At 40.5% G+C, this 27303-nt stretch overlaps 1 long non-coding RNA gene across 4 annotated transcripts in view; it reads left to right on the forward strand.

Annotated features, from left to right (window-relative positions):
• Nucleotides 1-27303, forward strand: part of LOC132396613 (uncharacterized) — a 101467-nt gene that overhangs the window by 72298 nt on the left and 1866 nt on the right. For 3 of the 4 annotated variants that reach the window (XR_009513046.1, XR_009513045.1, XR_009513044.1), the window contains one exon: nt 746-4917. This is a non-coding gene — a long non-coding RNA (uncharacterized LOC132396613). Of the gene's footprint in view, nt 1-745; nt 4918-14041; nt 25511-27303 lie in introns of those variants that run through there. The other variant, XR_009513047.1, reaches the window with a different exon arrangement.

The following is a 27303-nucleotide window of genomic DNA, read 5'->3' on the forward strand; positions in this document are numbered from 1 at the left end:
TAAATATAATACAAATTTAAATTATAAATCATAATTAGAAAATAGAAAAGGGAAAGTACGATAGTGCAAATCAGGTCCAGATATTTGGAAGGTACAGCCCAGATCCGGGTCAGGATCCGTTCAACAGTCTTATCACAGTTGGAAAGAAGCTGTTCCCAAATCTTCAAACTCCTGAACCTTCTCCCGGAGGAAAGAGGGACAAAAAGTGTTTACAATACAGTGCAGTGACTGAGGTAATAAATAAAGGGGGTTGGGTGGGAGGGTAACTAGAATGGTTGATCAGATTAACTGCCTGGAGGAAGAACATTTTAAAATGGCAAGATTTTTTTTGTTTGATTGTTTTAATAGCCATATACTGTTTTGCAGAATTGAACCTTTGGAAGATAACTTGACATTAAATGCTTGATAACTAGCATGTGCAACTGTAGTTAGCTAGATGCCATGGTTGCATTGAAGTTAGAGCAATGTTATTATGACTCAGAGTATCGGAGTTCAGAGTTCAATTCAGGTGCCATCTGCAAGGAGCTTATACATTCTCCTCAGGAACATATGGGTGCTCTGCTTTGCTCTGACTGTTCAAAGATGGAATGGCTGATAGGTAAATTCGTCACTGTAAAGATTGCAAATTGTCCTGTGATGAAGGTGGAGCTTAGGAATGTTAATGGCACCTAATGGCGACTCCTTTGCTTGCATCTTCGGAAACAGCTCTATTTCCATCTTTAATATCTCTGTTTTTCCCTTTCAGGGTTCTTTTGAAGACTCTGACCTGGAGTTGCATGCTGACTATGATTCTTTGTGGGAATAGGACCCACTCGGGATTTCACGACTAGCCGCTGTTCGGCACACCAAGGGATCGGCCCAAGAGCTCCGTTCGCCGGAGAAGCAAGATTTCATGGCTCTGAAGATGGGGGGAGCAGAGGTTTGTATCCAAGCAGAAGACTGGTGTGTTGTGGGAGATGGAAGATCTAAGGCAATGTGCCCAGAGACCTGAGATTTTTGGGCACAGAACTCAGAAAAAGTGATGCAATGGACTTTTAACATTGTAAACCAGCGAGCTGTTTGTTATGTCACCCATCTCGCTATGAAACGAAAACACCTTTCTCCTGAATTAGGGAGAGAGAGTGTCTGTGGTATGTTGAATGCTGGGTGGACAAGTAGTTTTTGGAGTACCGCAAGTCTGTGTCTGCCTTTGCTTTGCTCACACTTGAGTGCTCGGTGGCGGGTGCTGATGCTTTTTTTTGGTTGGTGGGGGGGAGGACGGATTGTTGCTTGCTGCCGCTTACGCACAGGAGGGAGGGGAGATGGGGGGGACTTTGGGGTTCTAACATTTAACTGTCATTCATTCTTTGGGGAACTCCTCTCGTTCCATGGATGGTTGTGAAGAAAAAGCATTTCAGGATGCATATTGTATATGTTTCCCTGCCATTGAATGTACCTTAGAAAGCTTTGATTAGGCTAGGGTTAAATAGGTGGGTTGCTGGGCAGTGGGACTCAATGAGCCAGAAGGGCCTGTTCCACACTGTACTTCTAAATAACTAAGTAAAATGAAAGCTGAGAAGAAGATCTGAGTAAAAGGTTTTTCCTAAAATAAAGCATTGGGGAATGAAAGAAACAAATTGCAGATAAACTTAAACTGATTTTCAATGGAATGTTGTTTTCTACATTTTGATTTAATCTTCTTAATCTGTTACTGATCAGCAGGGATCATGGGAAAATTTAACCAGGCGCCTAAATAAAGAAGGAAGTTTAAATTAGGGCCTGGTACGATCTGTTCACATTACATGGTTAAACCTTATATTCTGCTTTCATCTTTCCCTCCAAGCAGACCTTTGTTGAGTGAAACATGTGCCCTTTTGAATTCACAGCATACTTCTGAGGCAAGCAAGCTGGACGTAAATGCTTCATGACAATATAGTACCAATCCAGATCAAGCTGATTGGCTGTCTACAATTTCATTAACCCACTGGTGAATTTTCTGACAAAGGCCTGCATTTTTGTGTGCATTGGCAGAGAGGGTTGAAACAGTCCCTCCCTGACAAAGTGACATAGTTTGCTGGCTGTTCAGTCCCGCAAATGCCGAGAACTAATTAGCAATAGTACAGTCTGTGAGATTGGCTTATTCTGCTGATGAAAGATTAGACCAAAGACGAATTAACATCAAACATTTCGGGTGCAGAGTATTGTAGATTTCTATGGTTGATAAATCTATCTATCACTCTGCCTTACTGAAACTTTTGTCTTTTTATTCTCTAATGCTCCTTTCTTTACTCAGACTGTTCTATTACAGGTTATTGTGTCATTTGTCATTGCCCTACTGACATCGAATCATCACAATGAGCACCTGGTGCTGGAATCTGGCCCAGTTCAGGTCCACAAGCCTTCTTCTCATTCAAAAATCAGTGTGTCAAAATCTTGTGTCACCCCGCGCCACTTTGTGGACTCAGGAATTTCCTCTTTTGTTGGCTCTGCAAGAAGAAAAGGAAAATCTATTCAGTGACACTCATAGCTTTCTGAGAGCGGTCAAAAAGTCAATATTAATCAACTTTAGCCATCTCACCTTCAAAATACTTGTTTATTGTGTCATTTAAAACTGCAGTCAATGGTGCTGTACTGAGGTGCAGTGATCCAGAATTGTTTATGGAATCTTGAACCAATGGCATTGATGGGAAACAGCACATCTGAATTTTGAGCTTGGGCCTGAATACACTCCTGGGCAGTTTTTCACAATCGGAAATGGAGCTGTTTTACTATTGTCATGGTGCAGCATGATACAGTGACAAGTTTTTGTTTGTGACCCAACCAAATGGATCACTTGTACATCGAGGTAGTAAAAAGAGGAAAAGAAGAAGACCATTTATGCCACTACATAAATTCAAAATATTCTTCTAGAGTTATGAATCAAAGCTCAGCTACAAGAAAGATGATGAACAATGCGTTACAGCGCAAGCCCATAAGACATAGGAGGAGAATTAGGATCTTCAGCCCATCTACTCTATTCTGCCACTTTATCATGGCCAATTTATTATCCCTCTCAACCCCATTCTCCTACCTTCTCCCACAACCTTTGACGCCTTTACAAATCAATAACTTATTAACATCCACTTTAAATATACTGAATGACTTGTCCTCCACAGGCAATGAATTCCACAGATTCACCACCCTCTGTAAAAGAAATTCCTCCTCAATTCTGGTTCCAGACTCCCCTATGACAGGAAATATCTTCTCCACATCCATTCTATCAAGGTTTCTAGAGTTTATAGAGAATAGTGTGAAAAACAAAAAAAAAAGTCCAATGAGTGGTAGTTCTGTGTGTGAAAATGCCTTGTTAATGCAACAGGTCAGAGGGGAATGGCCAGACTGTTTCAAGCTGACAGGCAGGCCACAGTAACTCAGATAACCTCATATTTCAATAGTGGTGTGCAATAAAGCATCTCTGAATGTTGAACCTTGAAGTGGATGGGCTACAGCAACAGAACACCACAAACATAGACTCAGTGGCCACTTTATTAGATATATGGCCTCTAAGTGTATTGCCCTTCTTTTGCCATCAGTGGGTCAAAATCCTAGGACTCACCTGGTGTGCCCACACCTCAAGGACTGCAGTGGTTCAAGTTAACTGTGCAGATTTCATATTCAGATTGTACACACACACACTCTTCTCCAACTGCAGGACAGACCCCGAGGTCTCCAGGTTTCAGCCATCGGGCTATGACCTTCAGGCTTCATTGCCATCTTCCCAAAGGCAGCTTGGGATAGGTAATTAACTACAGGTCTAGACTGTGAAACCCACAGGCCATGAATAATCTTTTTTTTAAGTGGCACTGACTCCAAGCCTGCATCATCCAGCTGCACAATCAGCTACCTATTTTCAAATAAGCTTATCCTTCATGGCAAGTTCTAGTCACTACACTTCAAAAACAAGTCAATAAATTTCAGATGCTGAAACCTGAATACAAAACTGAAAATTTCGGAAGCACAACAGGTTACTTAGCCTTAGTACAAAGAGAAACAGAATTATTTCAGGTCAAAGATTTGATGAAGGGTCTTTGACCTGCAACAGTTCTTTATGTATTGATGCTGCTTGTAAATTGTTCGGACTTGAGGTTGTGATTCAGTGCAACATAAATGGCAGACTTCTTGACTTTTATTTTAAACTTACAGCACTGTGCAAAAATCTTAGGCACCCTGGATTTTTTTTTTTATATGGTTTTAGATGGTATGGCCCCTCAGAGCCTTGATCTCAGCATCATCAAGGATGTCTGGGATTACCTGGAGAGGCAGAAGCAAGCCAGACAGCCAAAATCTGCAGATGAACAGAGGCAAGTTCTCTAAGATGTCTGAAACAACCTACCAGCTGATATTCTTTTAAAATTTCATGTACCTAAGAGAACTGATGCCATTTGAAAGGCAAAGTGTTGTCACACCAAATACTGATTTGTTTTAGTTTTTTGCCATTTACAGCCCTTTATAGTTTTTTTTGAGACTTAAACTTTTCCTTTCAATATTTTTGAAAACATCTTTGCTTTACAGAATTCTTTTTACATTTCTAAGACTTCTGCACAATACTGCATATGCGTGAAAAAGAATATTTTGTTGAATAGCATGAGATTGTCAATGTACAACCTTGGACAGTAAAAACTTGGTCAACAGTGCTCAATATTTTGAGACTATCATTTGTCATTTGTAGTTATTTCCCACACTTTTTTTCTGTTGAATTCATTATTCTCTTTTAGTCCTTGTTACCAGCTCTGCAGGTCCAGTATCATTTTTCATCAATTCAGAGAGTTGCCCTTTGTTCTGATAGATTTGTTGTGGTCCAAAATGCATTCCCTTAATTGTTATTACCCAAAGCCAAATCAAAACACTTCAAGCACTCTCAACATTTTTCCCACTGCAGAACTTTTTAAAAAAAATACAGCTAGAGCTAGAGCAACCACAACCTCTCCCCTGCCTCTCCCTCTCCCTCTCCCTCTCCCTCTCCCTCTCCCTCTCCCTCTCCCTCTCCCTCTCCCTCTCCGTCTCCCTCTCCCTCTCCCCCAACAATCTGGCAAGGGCTGACTGGAGCTGTCGGAGTCTTATCCTCTGGTGGCTAATGGAAACCAGGTGCTGGTGATTGAGAGGAAATGGGAAAGATTGAGAATCAAGTGTGGGGATTAAGGACCAATTAGGGAGGAAAGGGAAAAGGTGGGAAATGCCAGCCCGGACCATGACACTCTTAGCCCCTTGCAAATGTTACTTTTAGGGATATATTTGACCTAAGTTTAAAATATTCATGAATAGAACATCAGTCCATATTTTCTACTCAAGGACATTGAAGCAAGAGTAAGCTACTTGGCCTCTTGAAATTTGTCTACCATTGATTAATATCATGGCTAATATATGTCTATAAGACCATAGGACATAGGAGTAGAATTGGTCTATTCAGCCCATTGAGTCATCGCAACCATTCTATCATAGCTGATTTGTTATCATCCTCAACCCCATTCTTCTGCTTCTCCCTGTAACTTTTTGTCACCCTGACTAATCAAGACCCTATCAACCCCCCACTTTAAATATACTCAATGACTTGGCATCCACAACAATGAATTCCACAGATGAACTACCCTCCGGCTAAAGGAATTCCTCCTGATCTCTGTTGTAAATGGACATCCCTCCAGTCTGAAGCTGTAACCTCTGGTCCAAGACTCACCCACAATCAGAAACATCTGCCCTACTTCCACTCCATCCTGATATTTCAATGTTCAATAGGTTTTAATAAGATACCCCTTCATTCTTCTAAACTCCAATGAGTGCAGGCCCAGAACCATCAAACACTCCTCACATGTCAACCCTTTCACTCCTGGAATCATTATCATAAACCTCCTCTGGGCCCTCTGCAATGCAAGCACATCTTTTCTCAGATAAGGGGCCTAAAACTGTTCACAATACTCCAAGCTGCTCTAACCATTGCCTTATTAATAGCTCATCCTTGGTCTTATATTCTAGTCCTCTTGAAATAAATTATAACATTGTGGTTGCGTTCCTCACCATCAACTCAACCTGCAAGTTAACCCATAGGAAATCCTGCACAAGGGCTTCCATTCTGATTTTTGAATTTTCTCCCCATTTAGAAAACGGTCTATGCTTTTATTCCTTCTAATAAAGTGCATGATCACACACTATATTCCGTAGCCACTTCTTTGCCCTCTCTCTCAATCTAAGTCCATCTGCAACTCCCTGCTTCCATATTTTCTCCTCCACCTATCTTTGTATCGTCCACAAACCCATCAATTCTGTCATCTGAATCATTTACATATAACGTGAAGAGATTCCAAAACTGACCTTCATAGAACTCCACTTATCACCGGCAGCCAACCAAAAATGGCCCTATATATTCCCATTCATTGCATCCTGCCAGTTATCCAATCTTCTATCCATGCCAGTAACTTCACTATAATACCATAGGGTCTGGTTAAGTAGACTCATGTGTGGCACCGTGTCAAATGCCTGCTGAAAATCTAGGTAAGCAACATCCACGGACTCTCCTTTGGCTATCTTGCCTGTGACTTCCTCAAAGAACTCCAACGTATTTGTCCGTGAAGATTTCCCCTTACAGAAACCATGCTGAATTGGGTCTTTATTATTACGTGCTTCCAAATACCCTGAAACCTCATTCTTAATAATGGACTCCAACATCTTCCCAACCACTGAAGTCATGGTCATGCTAAATAGCCTATAATTTCCTTTCTTCTACTTCAGAATCAGAATCAGGTTTATTATCACCAGCATGTGATGTGAAATTTGTTAACTTAGCAGCAGCAGTTCAATGCAATACATAATCCAGCAGAGAGAGAAAAAATTAATAATAATAAATAAAATGAAACACAACAATAACTAAACAAATAAATCAATAATGTATATTGAATATTTTTTTATAATGTGCAAAAACAAAAAATACTGTATATTAGAAAAAGTGAGGTAGTGTCTAAAGCTTCAATGTCCATTTAGGAATTGGATGGCAGAGGGGAAGAAGCTGTTCCTGAATCACTGAGTGTGTGCCTTCAGGCTTCTGTACCTCCTGCCTGATGGTAACACTGAGAAAAGGGCATGTCCTGGGTGTTGGATGTCCTTAATAATGGACGCTGCCTTTCTGAGACACTGCTCCCTGAAAATGTCCCGAGTACTTTGTAGGCTAGTGTCCAAGATGGAGCTCACTAGATTTTCAAACTTCTGCAGCTTCTTTTGGTCCTGTGCAGTAGCCCCTCCATACCAGACAGTGATGCAGCCTGCCAGAATGCTCTCCACAGTGCAACTATAGATGTTTATGAGTATATTTGTTGACATGCTTCTTTTCATTCCTGAAGAGTGCAGAGCCTCTGCAACTTTCCAGCCCTTTGGAACCCTTCCAGAACCTATTGATTTTTGAAAGATCACTTCTAATGCTTCCACAATCTCCACAGCTACCTCTTTCAGAACCATTGGGTGTAGTCTAACTTGTCCAGCTGATTTATCAACCTTCAGACATTTCATCTTCCTAAGCATCCTTTTCTTAGTAAAAGTAACAACACTCACTTCTGCCTCGTGCCACTCTCAAATTTCTAGAATGCTGTTCCTGTCTCCCATTGTGAAGACTGATGCAAAATACCTATAACACACCCAAAATGCTGGAGAAACTCAGCAGGCCAGGCAGCATCTATGGAGAAAAGCATAGTTGACTTTTTGGGCCAAAACCCTTTGGCAGGACTGGAGAAAAGAGCAGAGGAGTAGATTTGAAAGGAGGGGGAAGGGGAGACAGAAACACCAGGCAATAGGTGAAACTTGGAGGGGGCACTTGGCATAATTTTGTTATTATCATTTAATTATTTCTGATATTATTTTGCTATAATTCTACTCTGTTATTTGTTGGTGCAATTGTACCGAAACCCAATTTCCCTCGAGATCAATAAAGTATGTCTATCTGTCTGAAGCAAAGAGCTGGGAAGAAAGAAAAAAAGGGTAGGAGGAGCACCAGATGAAGGTGATGGGTGGGCAAGGAATAATGCCTCCCCCCCTTTCACCATATCCCATTTCCTTTCCCTCTTTCATGTTATCTCCTTGCCCATCCACTGCCTCCGTCTGGTGCTCCTCCCCACCCCCCGCCAGGTTTACTTGTTTACTTTCTTCAATGGCTTTCTGTCTCTTTCACAAGTCAACCTCCCAGGTCTTTACTTCATGCCTCCTCCTCCAAGTTTCACCTATCACCTGGTGTTCCTCTCTCCCCAACCTGCACCTTTCATATCTAATCTTCAGCTTTTTCTCGCCAATCCTGCTGAAGGGTTTCAGCCTGAAATGTCGACTGTGCTATTTTCCATAGAAGCTGCCTGGCCTGCTGAGTTCCTCCAGCATTTTGTGTGTGCTGCTCGGATTTCCAGCATCTGCAGATTCTCTCTTGTCTATGATGCAAAATATTTATTAAGTTCCTCCACCATTTCTTTGTTCCCCCCATTACTATATCTCCAGCGTAATTTTCCAGTGGTCCAATATCTACTCTCACCTTTCTTTTACACAAAATAGATTTAAAAATTCTTTTTTTCTCTTTCAATATTTTTATTAATTTCTACATAGAAGAATACAGAGTACAAGAAGATATATAAGGAAAAAAAGGATAAAATAATACCAAATACATTATATTTGAATCACACTTGCAAACTTATTACCCTATATTAATGTAAATTAAATTAAATCATAATATCGAAATGTGATAATTTTATTATACAAAAAAAAAGAATCTAAGCCCACTACCAAGATTGAAGCTGTTTGGTAAAGAAAGAAAAAAGGAAAAAAAAATCCTTATCATATAGTGAAATATGTTATTAACCAACATCTGTACTTTAACAGCAAATCAAAGGTTTTGAAAATAGTTCAAAAGTGGTCCCCACAATGCTTGAAATTCTTGACTAGATTCAGAAATTGAACAACGGATCTTCTCTAAAGTTAAGCATGACATAACATCACGTAACCATTGAGCGTGAGTAGGCGGAATGACATCCTTTCATTTAAGCAAGAGCATCCTCCTAGCTATAAGAGAAATAAAAGCCAAAATGTGCAAATCAGAGGTCAGATATTATTTTGGAATAAAAACTTTTTTATACCCTCTTTTATATTATTGTATAGCTTTCCATCATATTTCATCTTTTCTCTCTTCATGGCTTCTTTAGTTGCCTTCTGTTGATTTTTCAAAGCTTCCCAATCTTCTAACTTCCCATTAATTTTTGCTATACTGTATGTCCTCCTTTATTTTTATGCTGTCCTATTTGGGGAATTAAGGGTTATGGGAAAAGGCAGGTAGGTGGAGATGAGTCCATGGCCAGATCAACTATAATCTTATTGAACGGCGGAGCAGGTTCGATGGGCCAGATGACCTGCTCCTGCTCCTATTTATGTTTTTATGTAAAATGAGTGACCTAGAGGTAGTTAATGTAGGAAAAGGAATTGGTGGTGTAGTGAGTTACCATGAGAGATTTGCAGAGAAAGTAGATTTAAAATTTTCCAACCCAGGGCTATTGTTGAATATATTATGAACAAGAGCTTGCATTACTATACAGCAAACACTATACTGCAAACCAGCCGAAGGCTCTCCATGAGACCATTATCAAAGAAAATTAGACTCTGATCTTCAGTAGGGATCAGGACATCAAGTAATAGGGGGTTGGGAGTTGGATTTAAAGCCTGCAAGAAGGGTGAATAGATGCAGTGGCGGTGGAAATTAGGCCACTATCAGGCTGGAGTCCAGTGATGTTGGCACAAGTAGCAAGATGGAGCAGGATTAGTCCAGGGAAAAGAGAGGAAACAAGTAAACAATATCTTTAAGAGGATATAGGGATCAAACTCCACATCACAGACTCTGTATGGTATAAACACAAGAGATTCTGCAGATGCTAGAAATCTAGAGCAACACACTCAAAATACCAGAGGATCTCAGCAGGTCAGGCAGCATCTACAGTACTGTGCAAAAGTCTTAGACGCACGTCAAAAAGTTCTGTAAAGCGAAGATGCTTTCAAAGATAATCAAATGAAAAGTTTCTGTAACACTCAGCTCTATTAACCCATGTTTGTCCAGGGGAATCTGCCGTCTGCCCACCAAACTGTGTCTCACGTTTGCGTAGATGCTGTGTGTGCCCCGGGAACAAACCCACAATGTAAATTATCAGTCAGTACACAATGTACATTTAAACAATTACACTTTATAAATTTTACTGTGACTATGGGGTCATGAGAGAAACAAAAATATAAAATAAAAAGGTGCCAAGAATAGAGATTATATAGTTTGTGCACAACGTTGGAGCTCAAGCAATATCCTCGGTCCATCATTCGACTTTTTCCGAACTCCATGACCCTCGGGTTATGACCAACCACAGTGGTCTACCAGAGCGCTTCCTGCACATCCTCCCTCTTCGCTTTTCCTCACCAAACTTCACCACGCACCAAACCTGGTTCCCACACATTTAGATAGAATAACAAGACTCCCATTGGTTAGTCCACCCATTATCAGTAGTTATAACCCAAACATTTCAGCTACAGAGAACATTACCTCATGGTTAACATTATAGAGAAGCCATTTCATTATAACACTTCAGAGAAGCCTTTTTATTATTAGCAGTTAACAGTTAACATTACAGTTAATATTACTGAGAACCCTACATTTCTAAATATCAAAAAATTACTATAAAGAAGAATAAACAGTGGAAAAACTAATTCAAGTCAATATTTGGTGTGATCCCACTTTGCCTTTAAAAATGCATCTTTTCACGTAGGTACGCTGTCATGGTGTTTTATAAGAAAATTGGCTGGTAGGTTGATCCAAGCACATTGGAGAACTTGTCACAGTTTTTCTGTAGCCTTTGGCTGTCTCGCTTGCTTCTGTCTCTCCAGGTATTCCCACACAGCATCAATGACGTTGAGATCAGGGCTCTGCGGAGGCCGTACCATCTGAAACTGTATAAACAATCTAGGGTGTCTAAGACTTTTGCACAGTACTGTGTGGAGTGGAATAAACCCCCAAGGGACTTGGACCAAATCAACTATTTATGCTGCCTGATCTGCTGAGTTCCTTCAGCATTTTGTGTGCGTAGCACTAGGTGAGTTTTTTTCCACTGAACTGACGTAGAGACATAGATTGTGAAACCCTACTTGTGGCTGAACATCACCTGTTTAAAATTCTCCTGCACATAAAATGTTCGTGCTACATATTAGAATATCTGGACCTATAATTTGTACTTCCTCCCTAATATGTTAATGTAATAGAGAGTACGTTGAAGTGAATACAGCTTAATTTTTAATGTATTTTATAACTGTCATAGAGTCCTAGAGCCTTCGAGTTTTACAGCACAGCGCACTGCGTTCATGTCAACCTTTCTTCCCAACTACGCAAATCATATTTGCCTGTATTTGGTCAGTATCCTTCTATGCTTTGCTTATTTCAAGGCTGCCTAGGTGTCTTCTGAGTGTTATGACCGTGTGTGATTGCACCAGCTCCTCTGGCGGTGAGCTCCAGATATCACCCACTCTCTGTGTAAAAATCTTATCCCACAAGTTCCTCTTTAGAACTCCTTCCTCTCTCCTTAAAGCTAATCCTTCCTGCTTTTGAAACCCCTACCATGACTGTCGGAAGCCCCTGAACCTCCTTTGCTCCAGTGAAAACAAAAACACTGTATCTGATCTTTCCCCAGAACAAAGTACTCCAATCCAGGCAACATCCTTGTGAATCTTCCCTGCCATAACTCTAGTGCAGGCACATCTTCCCTATAATGTGGTGATCAGAACAGTACACAATATTCCAAGTGCAGGGTAGCTAATGTTTTGTAAACGTGCAGCGTAATGAAACAATTCTTACACTCTGTGCCTCGACTTATAAAGGCCAGCATGTCACATGTCTACTTCTCCACCTTGTTGACCTGTGTGCCTGGCCCCCACCCCCATCTCCCACACATACACTCAGTAGTCACTTTATTAGGTACTCTTGTACACCAGCTCCTTTATGCAAATATCTAATTAGCCGATCATGCGGCCGCCGCACATCGTCAGGAAGTTCGCTTGCTGTTTGGACCAAACATCAGCATGGGGAAGGTCTGTGATCTGAATGACTTTGACTGTGGAATGATGGCTGGTGCCAGATGGGGTGGTGTGAGCATCTCAGAAACTGCTGACCTCCCAAGATTTTCCATGCACAACCATCCCCGAAGTTTACAGAGAATGGTATGAAAAACAAATGGCACCTCTGTGGATGAAGACACCTTGTTAATGAGAGGTCAGAGGAAAATACCCAGGCTGGTTCAAGCTGACAAGAAGGTGACAATAACTCTAATAACCATGCATTACAACAGCGGTGTGCAAATAAACGTCTCTGAATCCATAGAGATTTCCTAAAACCAAATAATGCTCATTGCACTTAGAAGTGAATGGTCTACAGCACTAGACCATGAACATGCAGAGGCTACCGAGTGTAAATGTTCAGTTGGTTCTCAAAACCACTGAGGTTTGGGTTAAAGCATTCAAAGGTTCATTTTATTGTCAAAGAATGCATGTACAATACAACTCCGATATTTGTCTACTCCAGAGAGCTGTTAAATACAGTAAGACCATGGGTGTTGATGAAAGGAAAGACATCAACTCCCTGCTACTACCCAGAACAAAAAAGAAAAGAAGCAAAACTCACAGACCCCCAAATCCCCGCTACTCCACAGCAAAAAACGGGCACGATAATAATCACCGACTCTCTGCACATAGCAATCCCCGACCTGCTCCCTCACAGAAAAGTACAGCAACAGTAGCACCAAACCCCTAACTCCCCCCCAACACAAAATTAACAGATCACCCACCCGCCAATCATATACAAGAAAGATGACACGGAAAAACTGCAGGAAACTAATATAAAGTACAGTCCAATAATAACATAAATCTCAGAATATGGGAAATATCTTTTAGAGAGCAGCCGTAGGAACTCAGTCCTCCTGTAAAGAGTGACTGCTACCCTGGCTCCTACTGCCACTGATCCGGGGCTAAACACGCTGATCCAGCTGCTAACCGTCTCTGTTAGGAGCCATCACTGCCCCACACGATGCCAAAGGATCATTGGGGACCCAAGTCACCCCAACCACAAACTACTCCAGCTGCTACCATGTGGGCAATGGTACCGCAGCATAAAAGCCAGGACCAACAGGCTCTGGGACAGCTTCTTCCACCAGGCCATCAAACTGAATAACTCACGCTGACACAACTGATTTTTTATGATATATCGACCATCCTGTTGTACATTCTATTTACTATAAATTGTACACTGCACATTTCGATGGAGACGTAATGTAAAGATTTTTACCCCAGATGTATATGAAGATGTAAGTAATAAAGTCAGTTCAACTCAATTTATTCTCACCACTTTGAAATCAAGTCATTCGTGATTCCATTGCAATGAATTGTCCAGTGATTGCAGCATATGATGTTTAGAAGTGATCAACGGAGTGAGTCCCTCTGGCTACCTCTCCACAATGGAGACAAATGGAGTCTGAACCTGATAGATGTCATGTTCAAAAATCAACGCAACCAGGCAGATTCTTTATTTCCCATTTTATTCCAAATCATACACAAATGAACAGCAGGGGCACAAGGGTTCCCCCCCGGGCAGAAATATGCCCCACACGATTCATGACAAGATTATCTAAGAACTTGATACCACACAAAACATCAGCCTCATTGAGGTACTTCACACATGGAAGTGCCCAGCCCAATTTTCTGATGGGTGTTATTTGACCCAGACGTGAATATTGTTAAAATTATTAAGAAAAACAGTTTTCATATGATATTTACCCAGATAAATATGGGTCTAAATTCCAGGTAAAACATCTTAATGGAGTTTGTGCAGATTCCTTTGCTTAGTCAAAGAGAGAAAAAGTGCTAAATTTTACCAAACCCTGTTTGGATCTGTCAAGTTCTTGTTCTTGCACACAAGGCAATTCTGTTGTATTTTTTTCCAGATTTCCAGTGCAGATGGTTTTAATTTTAAACTCCATTCTGTTATCTTTGACAGAAACTGATGTGAACTTTAAAGTGTTTAGAGAAAAGGTTGGAATTAAGTACAGACTGAGTACTAGGAAACAAAACCCAAGGCTGAAATGCATGTCCGTGTCTAAGAGGTGCCACATTTGCTGATTGTAAGTATGCCAGAACATATTTTATAGACTTAACATGAACTGTTATACTGATCGCATTGAGGTGTGATCTTATAGTTGAAAGGTAAGCCAAATGATGTCTACTATTACTAAAGTAGTGAAATAATTATGGAGCATTACTCAAGTCAAGTCAAGTCACTTTTTATTGTCATTTCGACCATAACTGCTGGTACAGTACATAGTAAAAATGAGACAACGTTTTTTCAGGAGCATGGTGTTACATGACACAGTACAAAAACTAGACAGAACTATGTAAAAAACAACACAGAAAAAAAACTACATTAGATTACAAACCTACCCGGGACTGCATAAAGTACACAAAACAGTGCAGGCATTACAATAAACAAGACAATAGGGCAGTAAGGTGTCAGTCCAGGCTCTGGGTATTGGGGAGTCTGATAGCTTGGGGGAAGAAACTGTTACATAGTCTGGTCGTGAGAGCCTGAACGCTTTTGTGCCTTTTCCCAGACAGCACGAGGGAGAAGAGTTTGTAAGGTGAAGGCTTTGCTTTATTATTATTATTATTATTATGGACTCCAATGTGTATACTTTGGTGAAAAGGTACTGGGAAAACTGATGGGGATAAAGTCATTGGACAAATTGGCCAACTTCCTGTAGAAATGGCTACATAATTGTTGCATGCATTATTTGGTATTTATGGAATTTCCACGGATTCCAAAGAAATTCTAGAGAATTGGGAATTCTCAAGTATTACACCACTATTCAGGACAGACAAAAAGCAGAGAATGTAGACTGATTGTCCTATTGCTTGTCATTGGGAAAATGCTGGAATCCACTCTTTAAAGAGATTGCAGAAGGATGTTTAGAAACTCGGAGGGGTCGGCATCAGGAGAAGAAGGTGCTGGTGCTGCAGGGTGATATTTTGCGGTCAGTTCACAAAACTACTTAATGCTGGGTACGTCACTTCTGAACTACAGTAGCTGCAATCTGCAGCCTGTAACTTCCCTTAAGGAATGTACGTTTGAACTTTCTAAATGAACTACTAATTTTATGATCTCCTGAATGATTTGCCAAGCTCGACTGTCAGGAATGTAGGCATGGTGGGTGGGTGAAGTGGGCAAAGTTCAACCATCACCAGAAGACAGAGCACCAGGTGGACTTCAAGCCACACTGAAGCAACAAGGCCCTAGAGTGGAAAATAAATCGGCCTTCAGAGTCATTACTGTGTGCCAGTCAAGATACTGCACCTGAATCCATCTTATCCACTTGCATTTGAACTGTGTCTCTCTCTTCGAGTGTGATTACAGGAATTTTGGGTCCCATGTCATCAGGTTCAGGAACAGTTATTGCCCTACAGTCATCGGGCTACTGGACTGGCTTCACTTGACTCAGCACTGAACTGCCTGTGGACACACCTTCAGATGTCTGCAGTTCGTGCTCTCAATATTATTTGTTTACTTTTTGTGCACTATTAGTCCTCTTTTGCACATTGGATATTAGTCAGTCTTTGATTTTTTTTGTGCATTCTAATGTATTTATTTATTTTCCTGTGGGTGCCTTAAAGAAAATGAATTTTAAGGGTGTATAAGGTATACGTATTGTTAGAGTGATTTTTGGGTTTAGGACATATACATTTAGCAATTGTTTTTGGCTGCCAGCCTTCACATCTGAATATGTATTGTGGATTTAATTTGGAGCGCAACTCTGAACAATGGCTTCCTAAAGGCAGCGAATCCCAGCCCAGACAATGCTGATTAAAATTCATTTGGATGTCTGTGGTATGGATATGAATCAAGAGGAGTGAAGGTTGTATGTAGTTACAAAGAAAGCATTGCTCATTCATTGTAAATATTGAATTGTCCTTTGATGTTTGGCACGTAAAATATCAAGCCCCACGTTGGGCCAGTGAGACCTTATGACCAAAAGCGTCTCCATATGATGCCTGCTGTACCTTGTTTTGTTGAATAAAGAAACTGTTTTGTATCTACACCAGTAATTTTCACTGGTGACTTCATTAATCCAACAACACATATTTTGATAAAAAGCTTATTTAAAATTTTGAACTTTTGCATACAGCTTTATGGAAGAGAAATTCTGGCTGAAAAAATTGTGTGTATTCTTTAAGTATGTAACAATAAAGGCAGATTAAAAGATAGCAATTGATGTAGTGCATTTGGAATTTGAGAGAGTAAATGGTGCCAAATAAAATGCTTTTGTACGAAATAGCAATGTTTGAAATAAGGGATAATGAACTAAGGTAACTTTATTTATTATCAAATATATATATATGACACCAGAGAGCATCCCTGGCTGGTTGGTATCTTTGTTATTCAATGCTGATTTCCTGAGAGAGCACTCCATGTAAATGAGCTTAATGGTAGGCAGAGCTTTACCCGTGATGGACTGGTAATATCTTTAGCTCTGAATTAATCTCAGGTGCGGTATGGAATGAATTCATCCTGACCAACGAATTCAGTCCCTGTACAAAATGCTCATGCCCTGAGCACGTATAAAAGAATATTGGTCGTTATTCAGGGTCGATAGTATGAGGGCTGTTCCGGGGAAATGCCATGCCAATTCTGCCATGAATGTTTTCAACACAGTGTTGACATAATTCAGCTTCGATGCCATGTCCTGTCAAGCATTGTGTGATTCTGGTCTCTTTGACTGACAAATGTAAATGGAAATGTAGAATATTTACATATAGTTGAGAAGTTTTCAGTTTAATATTTCATCCAGACAACCAATGCAGCACTTATTGAGAGGTCAGCCAGAATATTGATCCTGTTACTGTCTAGCTCCGAGGCTGAGGTGGACTTGATGCTTTAAAGATTGTCAGCAAGCTCCCACAGATTTTTAGAGTAATAGAAAAATCTAACACAGAATCAGGTCCTTCAGCCCATTGAGTTTGTGTTGACCTTTAGTCACCAATCTAAACCAATCCCAATTTATTCTCCCGAATTAACCATCATCTACTTCCAGATTGGGGCAATTTACAATGCCTATTAAACCTACTGAACTGAACATTGTTGGGAAATGAAAGGAAATGAGAACACATGGAAAAAAAAACACATAGACACAGGAATATCATGCAGCTCCACACAGACTGCACTGAAGTTCAGGATTAAACTCAGGTAACTGGAACTTTGAGGTACTTTGCTAACCGGAATAATAGTTTAACTAATAAAAATCCGACTGTGATCGATTTACCACTGCATCCTTGTGTGAATTGTATTTTATCTGACATTTGTTCTGTAGATTGCTGTTCCATCCTTGCAAATATATTCTCTAAGGTATTGATAGATCAGTGTAGCAAAATAAAAACACTTTTTCATGTTTTAAATTTCTTAAGGTGCATTGCAACTGCATACAAATGGAGTTCAGCAATGAAGCTTTGGTAGCTCACAGAGGAATTGAAACTTTAAGATGAAGTCATGTTGGATTTCCAGGTGTTAATTCATGTTGGGACTGGTCTTGCAGAATTGGCCTAACACCAGTTTGCTGTTGGAACCTTTTAAGGAAGTATTTTTTGAATGTTTATGTTTGGAAGTTTTATTTGTTGTGTTATTCATCTCCAGATTAAAAAACCCCAAGTGTTTTGTTATCTTAGTTTCAGATACATTTGATTTCTTAAAATTGTTGTAGCTGCAGATGGTTGAGGGGATAAGCTCCCATATCTATTAAATGCTCCCAATGGTTATGTATCTCAAATAGCCTCTGTCAACCAAGTCCTGCTCCTGGCATTCGTATGTGGATTAGCAGGTCTGGTTGAACTATTTCCACTGACAGGAGAAGAGTCGAAGGCGGGTTACTGGTGCCTTAAAACCAGTGGTTTTGGGCAGATGGGGGTTGTCAGCTGTGTTTGGCAGCTCATCTAGAAGGAAAACTCTAATCTCAAACCTCCGCTGACTTGCGGCTGTACCCATTCACGGGGAAGGTTTCGGGAATAAACATTGAGGAAAAATCCAGAACTGGGGTCCGTGAGGCAGTTCTACATTGAGTTCAACGCTGACTGGCATCTCCTGTAATGCCGCTGGTGCCAAACTGTATCAGTCTCTGCCGTTCCTTTGGATTCATCAGCTGCATGGAGAAGGGGAGCCTGCTACATGGCCAACAGCTCGCTCTCCACATTGGACTGCCCTGCCTTGCATACAGGTTTACATATTGTGTTGGCGGCTAGGACACAACATCCATAGTCAACCTGGTCACCAGAGGGTCTCAAAGTTACATGTGACATACTGGCTCATTCAAATAAATAAAGGATGGCACAGCAGTGGTTAGCACAGCAATAATATAGTGCCAGCGACCAGGCTCAATTCCTGCCGCTATCTATAAGGAGTTTGTTCTCCCCGTGGGTTTCCTCTGGAAGCTTCAGTTTCCTCCTATGTTCCAAAGGCTTATGGGTGAGCAGGATAATTGGTCACACACACACACAATGCTGAAGGGACTCAGCAGGCCAGGCCACATGTATGGAAAAGAGTACAGTCGAAGTTTTGTGTCGAGACCCTTCAGCAGGACCCTTGGATAACTGGTCACTTGGGTGTAATTGGGCAGCACCCGCTGAATGGTCCAGAAGGGCCTGTTACTGTGCGGTATACAGACATAAAAAACAAACTGATCGGTTGCCAGTAGCACTGAAGGCTCAACATTGAATTAGCTATCCGTACTTAACCACAATTATATTTATTTTTCTGTTAAAATTTCAGCTGTTTGGCAACATTTTTCTTTGTGATGAGTGAAGTCTAACTGATCACAGATAGTATGTCAAAGATTTACTTATGGTTTATTACATACTGTTCTGTACTGCTGTTTGATCTGCAGGGTTTCGTAGTCAGATCATTTTTCGTGACTTTGCTTGGAGGTGCCTAGTTGTAACTTATTGTTTGTGAGGTGTTTGTAATCTGAATGTTTATTTTCTTTTCATTGGTTGGTAGTTCAGAATTTAGTTATCACTGTATCCATTGGGTTATTGATTCACTTATGTTACCTTGTACCTAATGTTGCTTTGCATTGCTTTTACAGTAGAAATTCAGCATTTTGGAGCTTTTTATCACGAAGGAATAGATACATGCTGTATTTACTATCCAGTCATCCATATAAACCTTTGTTTCTTACTTTTTCGGACCTTTCCTTCATTTACATATTCAAAATATGATCTCTTACACTTTAGAGTATAGTTTATCACATAGAGGATTCATAGTTTTATAACTATGAATTATGAACTATGAATACTGCTGCATTATAAATGCATTTATGACAATGTCCTCTTGCTTCTTTTGTTCTTGTGACAGGGATAACATTTTAAACAAAGGGAAGTTGCTACTCTCCTTTATATCAAATGGTAAAATAACACTGACTGTCACCATTGCTTGTTATGAATTTTAATGTCTGAATGATCTTCTCATCCTTATATTTATTCTGACATATAAGAGAGAAAGAACTGAATAGCTGAACAGCATATATTTTGTTAGAAGTTGTATTCATTGAAATTAATACGACAATAGGCCATTTTCTGGTAATAATTTGAGACTACTGCAATGGGGTGTGTTTTCTCCTTTGCGGTTTTGTAAATTCAAAACATTTAACTAATTCAAAGGGAGACACGGGAGTCCAAAACATGAGTCTAACTTTATTCTTTACTTTAAGCAAGACATGTATGTATCACGTGGTAGCGTGATGACATTTACAATTCATGTGCTTATATATATAACCTTAGGAAATCTGGCAAGCCTACATCACTGTGCAAAAGTCATGCACATTTATATATATATAAAAATTAGGGTGCCTTAGACTTTTATGGTTCCAAGATTGTCAAGCCGAGGAGGGGTAGTGGGGACACAAGCTCCCACTACCTAAAAGTGCTCCTCATGGCGTGCGCTTCAAATAGCCTCTGACAACTAAGTCCAACTCCTGTCCTTCTCGTGTGGCTCGGCCTCTAAGCCTGGCGGAGCTGTTTCTCCTGACAAGAGAAGGGGCGAAGGCTGGTCCTGGTGCCTTAAAACCAGTGCTTTGGGTAGATGGAGCTTATCAGCCTGGGAAGGCAGTCCGTCTAAGAGAGTGAAAACTCTGATTTCAAACCTCCGCTGCCTTGCGGCCATTCCCACTCATGGGAAAGGCTTCGGGAGTGAACCCTGCGGACAAATCCGGAGCTGGAGACCCTAAAGCAGTCTGACGTTGCCTTCAACCTTGCTCTGGCAACTCTTGTGACAAGACGGGCACCAAGCTGTATCGGCCCTTGACCTACCCTTGGATAACATTGGTGTCGTGGAGAGGGGAGACTTGCTGCTTGGGCAACTGTTGGTCTTCCATACAAACTTGTCCAGGCCTATGCCCTGGAGAGGACACTTCCAAGACTTTCCAGGTTCAGATCCATGGTCTTGCGAGACTAACAGATGCCACCATAGACGTTTACGCAGTACTGTAGTACTTTATGTATTGCACTGTACTGTTGCAAAAAAAGCAACAAATTTCATGACTCATGTGAGTGATGATAAAGCTGATTCTGATAGGGGTTTCTATTGTGGACTGAGAGTGGGAAGGGGGCAGGGAGAGGGGAATCATGGTTGAGTAAAGAGGAAGGTAGTGGGAAGAACCAGAGAAACATTCTGTAATGATCAATAAGCCAATTGTTTCAAACCATTTGACCTTGCCAGGTATCTTAGGCAATCATGCCACCCTCCACACCAGCACTTCCCTGCCACCTGTCCCACAACCCTCTCACGGCACTCCTCCCTCACTATTCCCAATCAGCATGGAACCATGCTTCCACTTGGAATTTGAGTGGCCGGCTAATACACAATAAATATTTGAAAGCCTGCTAAACTATCTCACAGGCTTTGCTGACTGCCATTCCTTTCAAATACTTTGAATACACCTGAATGTCCCGGATGTTGAAGTACAGCAGAGGAATAGACCATTCAGCCCACAATGTCATACTGGACAAGCTAAAAATCAAATCAAAAACACTCCAACACTAATCCCTCCTACTCACACAATGTCCACATCCCTCCATCATGCTTGCCTATCCAAACATCCCTTAAAGCCCTCTTGTGTATTTCCCTCTACTACCACACCAGGCAACACATTCCGGGTATCCATGACTCTCTGAGCAAAGCATTTACCCCTCACATCCCCCTTAAGTCTACCCTCTCACCTCTCACATTCAATGCATGCCCTCTGGTTTGCAGGAACAATTCATAAAAAATTAATAATAAATACAGTATTGACAACCTTTCATGATTATTTAGCATTTAAAAAATCATAACTAATCACTTAAAACTTAATTATGAATCTTAAATAAAGTAACAAAGTTATAGAGTTATACAGCACAGAAACAGATCCTTTGGCCCAGCTCTTCCATGCTGACCTAAATTTCTACTAGAGAAAGTTCCATTTGCCTGCACTTGGCACATCTCCTTCTAAACCTTTTCAATTCTTGCACCTTTTGAAATGTGCTTTAGCCACTGGCATCCATGGCAGAAGTGCCTAAGATCAGAGGTAAGGCTGATGGTGCAAGGTTAAAAGAGAAAATGTGGAAGAGTGTTTTCAGCCAAAATTGTTTGGAATCTGGAACATGCCACCTGAGTAAGATTGTTTGGCTGGTTGCATCTCATCAACAACCTTGCACTCAATGTCAGTAAGACAAGGTAATAGACTGCGGACTTCAGGAAGAGGAAGTCGTCAAACTCAAGTCTTCATTGAGGGGTTGGCAGTGGAAAGGGTGAGCACTTTCAAGTTCCTGGCTGTCTCTGAAGATCTATACTGGGTTCAGCATATTGATGAAATTGCAAAGGAGGCACATCAATGGCTATATTTCATTAGGAGTTTGAAGAGATTTGGTATGTCACCAAGCATCCAGGAAATATCTACCAATGCAGCGTGGATAGTCCAACACATATGGGCAAACTGAAGTCTATAGTCACAAATAATGCAACTCAGCTAAACAAATTAAGGTAACACACAAAATGCTGAAGGAACTCTTCAGGCCAGGCAGCATCTATGGATGAGAACAGCTGCCAATTTGGGCCAAGACCCTATACTCTTCCATAGATGCTGCCTGGCCTGCTGAGTACATCCGCATTTTGTGCGTATTGCTTGGATTTCCAGCATCTGCAGATTTTCTCTTGTTTGCAAATAAATTTAAGATGGCAAACACAGCTGAATTTCCAGTAAATAGTGATGCCTGGGATATTAATAGTGATTTACCCTTGTGACAGTATGCTAATGAACATCAGGTTAGAACTCCTTTTTCTGGAGATGATTAGTACCTGGAAACTTTCTGGGAGTAACTTGACATACTACTTGTCAGTCCACACCTGAATCATACATTGTGTTACTTGAGTGTTTATATCATACAGAGCATCTCAAAAAATAAATTTGCTGATCCAGTGAGCTGTACCTGATGCAGTGCATTGTAAAAAAAAAGAAACATTGTTTCCAGGTCCTGTATGGGAAGTAATATAAAAAAAATCAATTCTCATTGTATTGACTGAAGTTAAATCTGTTTCTGACTAAAGAACATATGACCTAAAGGATCTATCATCCACATTAAGTTAACTTGTACTACCTGAAACAATTGGCTTGAAAATTTTGCCAATCGACAACAATTTAAATGCTAATGTCTGTATAAATTGATGTCAGAATTAGAATCAGAATCTTTGTTGTCGCTGACATGCAGTACAGTACTGCGCAAAAGCCTTGGGGACATACAGATATAGCTTAGGTGCAGAACACTTTTGACACAGGCACAGACACATCTCTGACACATCAGGTGTGGTGAACTACATATACCTGCCTGGACAGGCCCCCTGCTGACTGCTCCTGTGGCTCCTCCCACAGACCCCTGTATAAAGGCGATCAAGGCCTGAGCCCGGCCTCTCGGTCTCCAGGATATAGTATGGTGGTCACTCACTGCTTGTTCCTTCTTCCAGTCAATAAAAGCCGATATCTCGCCTTACGTCTCAGAGTGAGTTATTGATGGTGCATCACCAGGCAAGGTCATTTGATTCAAAATAAGTTGTTTATTGATCATTGCAGAATGTATCTCTGGTGCTTTCCATTCCTACTCCTCTCCCTTTCCCTTTTCCCAATCATGATTCCCCTCTTCCTGTCTCCTTCCCACTCTCAGTCCACAAGAGAGGCCTATATCAGAATCAGGATTATCATCACTCGCGTCCCATGAAATTTGTTTTTTTTTTGCAGTAGCAGTACAGTACAATATGTAAAATTACTACAGTACTGTGCAAAGGTCTTGGGCATCTTAGCTATATATATGTGCCTAAGAATATTGCACACTACTTGGTCATGAAATTTGTTTTGGCAGCAGTACAGTGCAAGACATTAAAGTTACCATAATTCATAATAAGGTTCATAAGGCTCATAGAGTAAAAGGATGTATTTTAAGAAGTGATGTAGTGTTCATGGCTTCATGAACAATAGTGTTAGTAGAATTCAGAAATCTGATGGCAGAGGGGAAGAAGCGGTTCCTAAAGCATTGAATATAGATCTTCAGGCTAGTGTACTGCTTGCCTAATGGTAGGAATGTGAAGAGAGCATGTCCCAGATCATGGAGGTCCTTAATGATGAATTCCACCTTCTTGATGCACCACCTTTTGAAGACGATAAAAAAGAAATTTAACAGACAAACAGAACTTTGCTAAACAGATATGCAATGCAGGCTTTGTAAAATACCATCAGCTGACTTTCTGTACAACAGAATAAGGTGATTTAGATTTCTCCGTGTCATTGTACCTCCTTGAATGAATCCTTCATCTTATTATTTATCTGCACTAAGAAAACAGGGTGTTGGGTGTCCCATGAGTTTCAAGAACAGCAACAGTGCTTCTTTTTAATTCAAAGTTTGGCAAAATATATAATAATTCCAAACAATAGACTTCAATGTCAGAGATGCACAACCAGCAAGTATTATATATGCTAAGCAGATTAGGTAGAATTTCTGGGCAAATGTTAACTGATTCTTTTTGTGCAGGACTAATGGTTCGCAAATTTTGGCTTATATTTTTAAAAATCTATTCCTTTTCCAGAATTCAAGTTGCATCTGCAAATGTGGTGGTGAGCAGTAGTTGTTCACAACTGCAGTTCTTTTGTTTATCAGACTCCTCAATACCCGAAGCCTGGACTGACACCTAGCCCTACTGTCCTGTATATTATTTATTGTAATGCCTGCACTGTTTTTGTGCACTTTATGTAGTCCTGTGTAGGTCTGTAGTCTAGTGTAGATTTCTCTGTGTTGTTTTTTTTATTATGCAGTTCAGTCTAACTTTTGTACTGTGTCATGTAACACCATGGTCCTGAAAAACGTTGTCTCATTTTTACTATGTACTGTACCAGCAGTTATGGTTGAAATGACAATAAGAAGTGACTTGACTTGACTTGAAATATTCCCACAAAGCCCTTGGGTAAGGAGTTTCAGATTTAGGCACAGCAAGAATGAAAGACAGAATATTTCTAAGTCAGGATTGTTGAAATGTACTTGTAGTAACAACATGGCATTTTTATCTGTAACAAAATGGAGCCTGTGTTGTACCACAGTGCTTTGCTAATAGTGTTCGTGTAACTTTATGCTGATGAAACCTGAGTCCTAGATAAACTGCAAACCAACTGATGATTACTGCAAGAATGTTAAATACACAGATTAAGCAGATGAATTGAATGCACCATGTCCTTGAACTTGTGTATAAAGGAGTAACTATGCTGTCTGTTTTTTTGAAGCTGTCACTGGCTCTTGTGCAGTGCTAGTCTTCCCTTGCAGCGTAAAATAAACACAAATTTGGTTAATCCACTTTGAGTTAATTATTGTTTGCTATAAGGTGTAATGAAAGGTGTTCAACAGGATCAAATGTTACTTGACAGGGAACTATATATTGTTCTCAAACATCTACTCCCATTGATATTTAGTTGTAGATATAGGTGATTTGAGAGTTTTCCTACTGGAATAGCCTGGGCATGTTACTGCAGTGTATTCAGCAGGCAGTACACACAGCAGCCACTGTGTCAGAGAAAATAATGCTTAGAGTGAAGGACATAATGTAAATCTAGTGCCTTAGTTCATGTCAAGAAGACTGCAATACCATTGGTGAAGTCAAACGGAGGTAGAGGAGCATTGCATTGTCAGTAGAGGAGTCAGTGCATTGTCAAATATTCAGGGATTCACCTTTACGTCTGAATGAATGTGCCACAGTTGTTATCAATTTCACCAAGACCCGTGCCATGAGAGTGAGCCTTCAAGAACATACTGGACATACCCAAACCGAAAACCCATGGGTGAACAAGGAGATTTGTAGTCTGCAGAGGGCTAGATCTGTACCATTCAAGATTGGTGATCCAGAACTACACAAGAAATCCAGGTATGACCTAGAAATAGATATTTTGTGAGTGGAAAAACAATTCTGATTGAGTTTAGAGATGAAATTTGATGCATGTCAGTTTTGGGAGAGTTTGCAGGCAATTACTTCCCACAATCAAAACCTAACATCACAAGTGGCTGTGATGCTTTACTCCCAGATGAGCTCAGTGCCTTTTATGCACACTTTAAAAGGGAGAGTAAAGCTGCATCTAAATCCCTGCAGCATCTGGTGTCCCTGTGATCTCTGTCTTGGAGGCCAATGTCAGAAAATCTTTCAAGAGGGTGATCCCTGGCAAGACGTCCGGCCCTGATAGAGTACCTGGTAGACATTGAAAACCTGTGCCAACCAACTAGCAGAAGTGTTCAAGGGTATCTTTAGTCTCTCACTGCTGCAATTGGAAGTTCCCATCTGCTTCTAAAGGCAACGATTATACCAGTGACCAAGAAAAGTAGGGTGAGCTACCTCAGTGACACTCACATTTACTATGCTGAAGTGCTTTGAGAGATTGGTCATAGATGTTTTCAGTATTATTTCAACAGTTCTGAATATCAAATTGCAACTGCATCCTATTACTGCAATTTTCGGTTTACCAGTGGTGGATAATATTTGATTATCCCTCTCAGCTCAACGGATGATTGCATTTGTTACATTAATGGCTAGAAGATCTATCCTATTGAACTGGAAAGAAATTAATGCTCCAACTATATTTCAGTGGTTTACTCAAACTATCTCTTGTTTGAGCTTTGAAAAAATTACAAGTGTTGTCTTTGATTCTTCAGTTAAATTTGAAGAAACTTGGAGACCATTTATCCAACATTTTCATATCAGTTAAACTGACTTTTCCTAAACCCTGCTTCTATTATCCTTAACTATTTGGATGGAGGTACAGAGTTATTGATGCTGCTGTGTATATTTGACAAAACGCAGTGGCCCATGTTGGTTAGGTTTTTTTTTCCTTTTCTTCTTTTTTGGGGATCTTTTTTCTTCTTGTTTTACTCCCTTTTTTCGTAATTTCTATGAGTTTGGGAGGTTATTATATATGGATTATCATCTATATGAATGTATACTTAAACTATTAATTATATATGTACTTTCAAACTCTCTGTATTCATGTTTCATTTATGCTTGTTTAAAATTAATGAAAGGATTTAAAAAGAAAAGAGAGATTGGTCATGGCTAGAATTAATTCCTGTCTAAGCCAAGACCTGGGCCTGCTGCAATTTGCCTGATAGGTCTACATTGAATGCAGTCTCACTGGCTCTTGGATCACATGGACAATATTAATACCTACGTCAGGCTGATGTTTATTTACTACAGCTCAGCGTTCAACACGTTCATGCCCTCAATTGCAAAATCAGCAAGCTCCAAAACCTGGGCCTCTGATTCACCATCTGCAAATGGATCCTTGACTTCCTCTCCAAGAGACCATAGTCTGTCCAGATTGGAAATATAATTTCCCCCTCACTAACAATCAACACTGGCTTACCTCAGAGATGCATGTTTAGTCCACTACTCTACTCTGTCTACACAGACGATAGCGTCCCTAGGCACAGCTCAAGCAACATCTAGAAACGTGCCGATGGCACAGCTATAGCTGACAAAATTTTGGATGGTGCCGAGATGGCGTGCAGGACCGAGATAAGTCCCGCTGGTTGAGTGGTGTCACAACAACAACTTTGGTCTCAATGTCAGTAAGACCAAGTAATTTGTTGTGGACTGCAGAAAGGAAGTCTAGGGAACACAGAGCAGTGCTCATTGAGGGATCAGCAGTGGGAGGGGTGAGCAGTTTTAAG

This window comes from Hypanus sabinus, chromosome 7 (genome assembly GCF_030144855.1).
Source record: "Hypanus sabinus isolate sHypSab1 chromosome 7, sHypSab1.hap1, whole genome shotgun sequence".
Taxonomy (NCBI): Eukaryota; Metazoa; Chordata; class Chondrichthyes; order Myliobatiformes; family Dasyatidae; genus Hypanus; species Hypanus sabinus.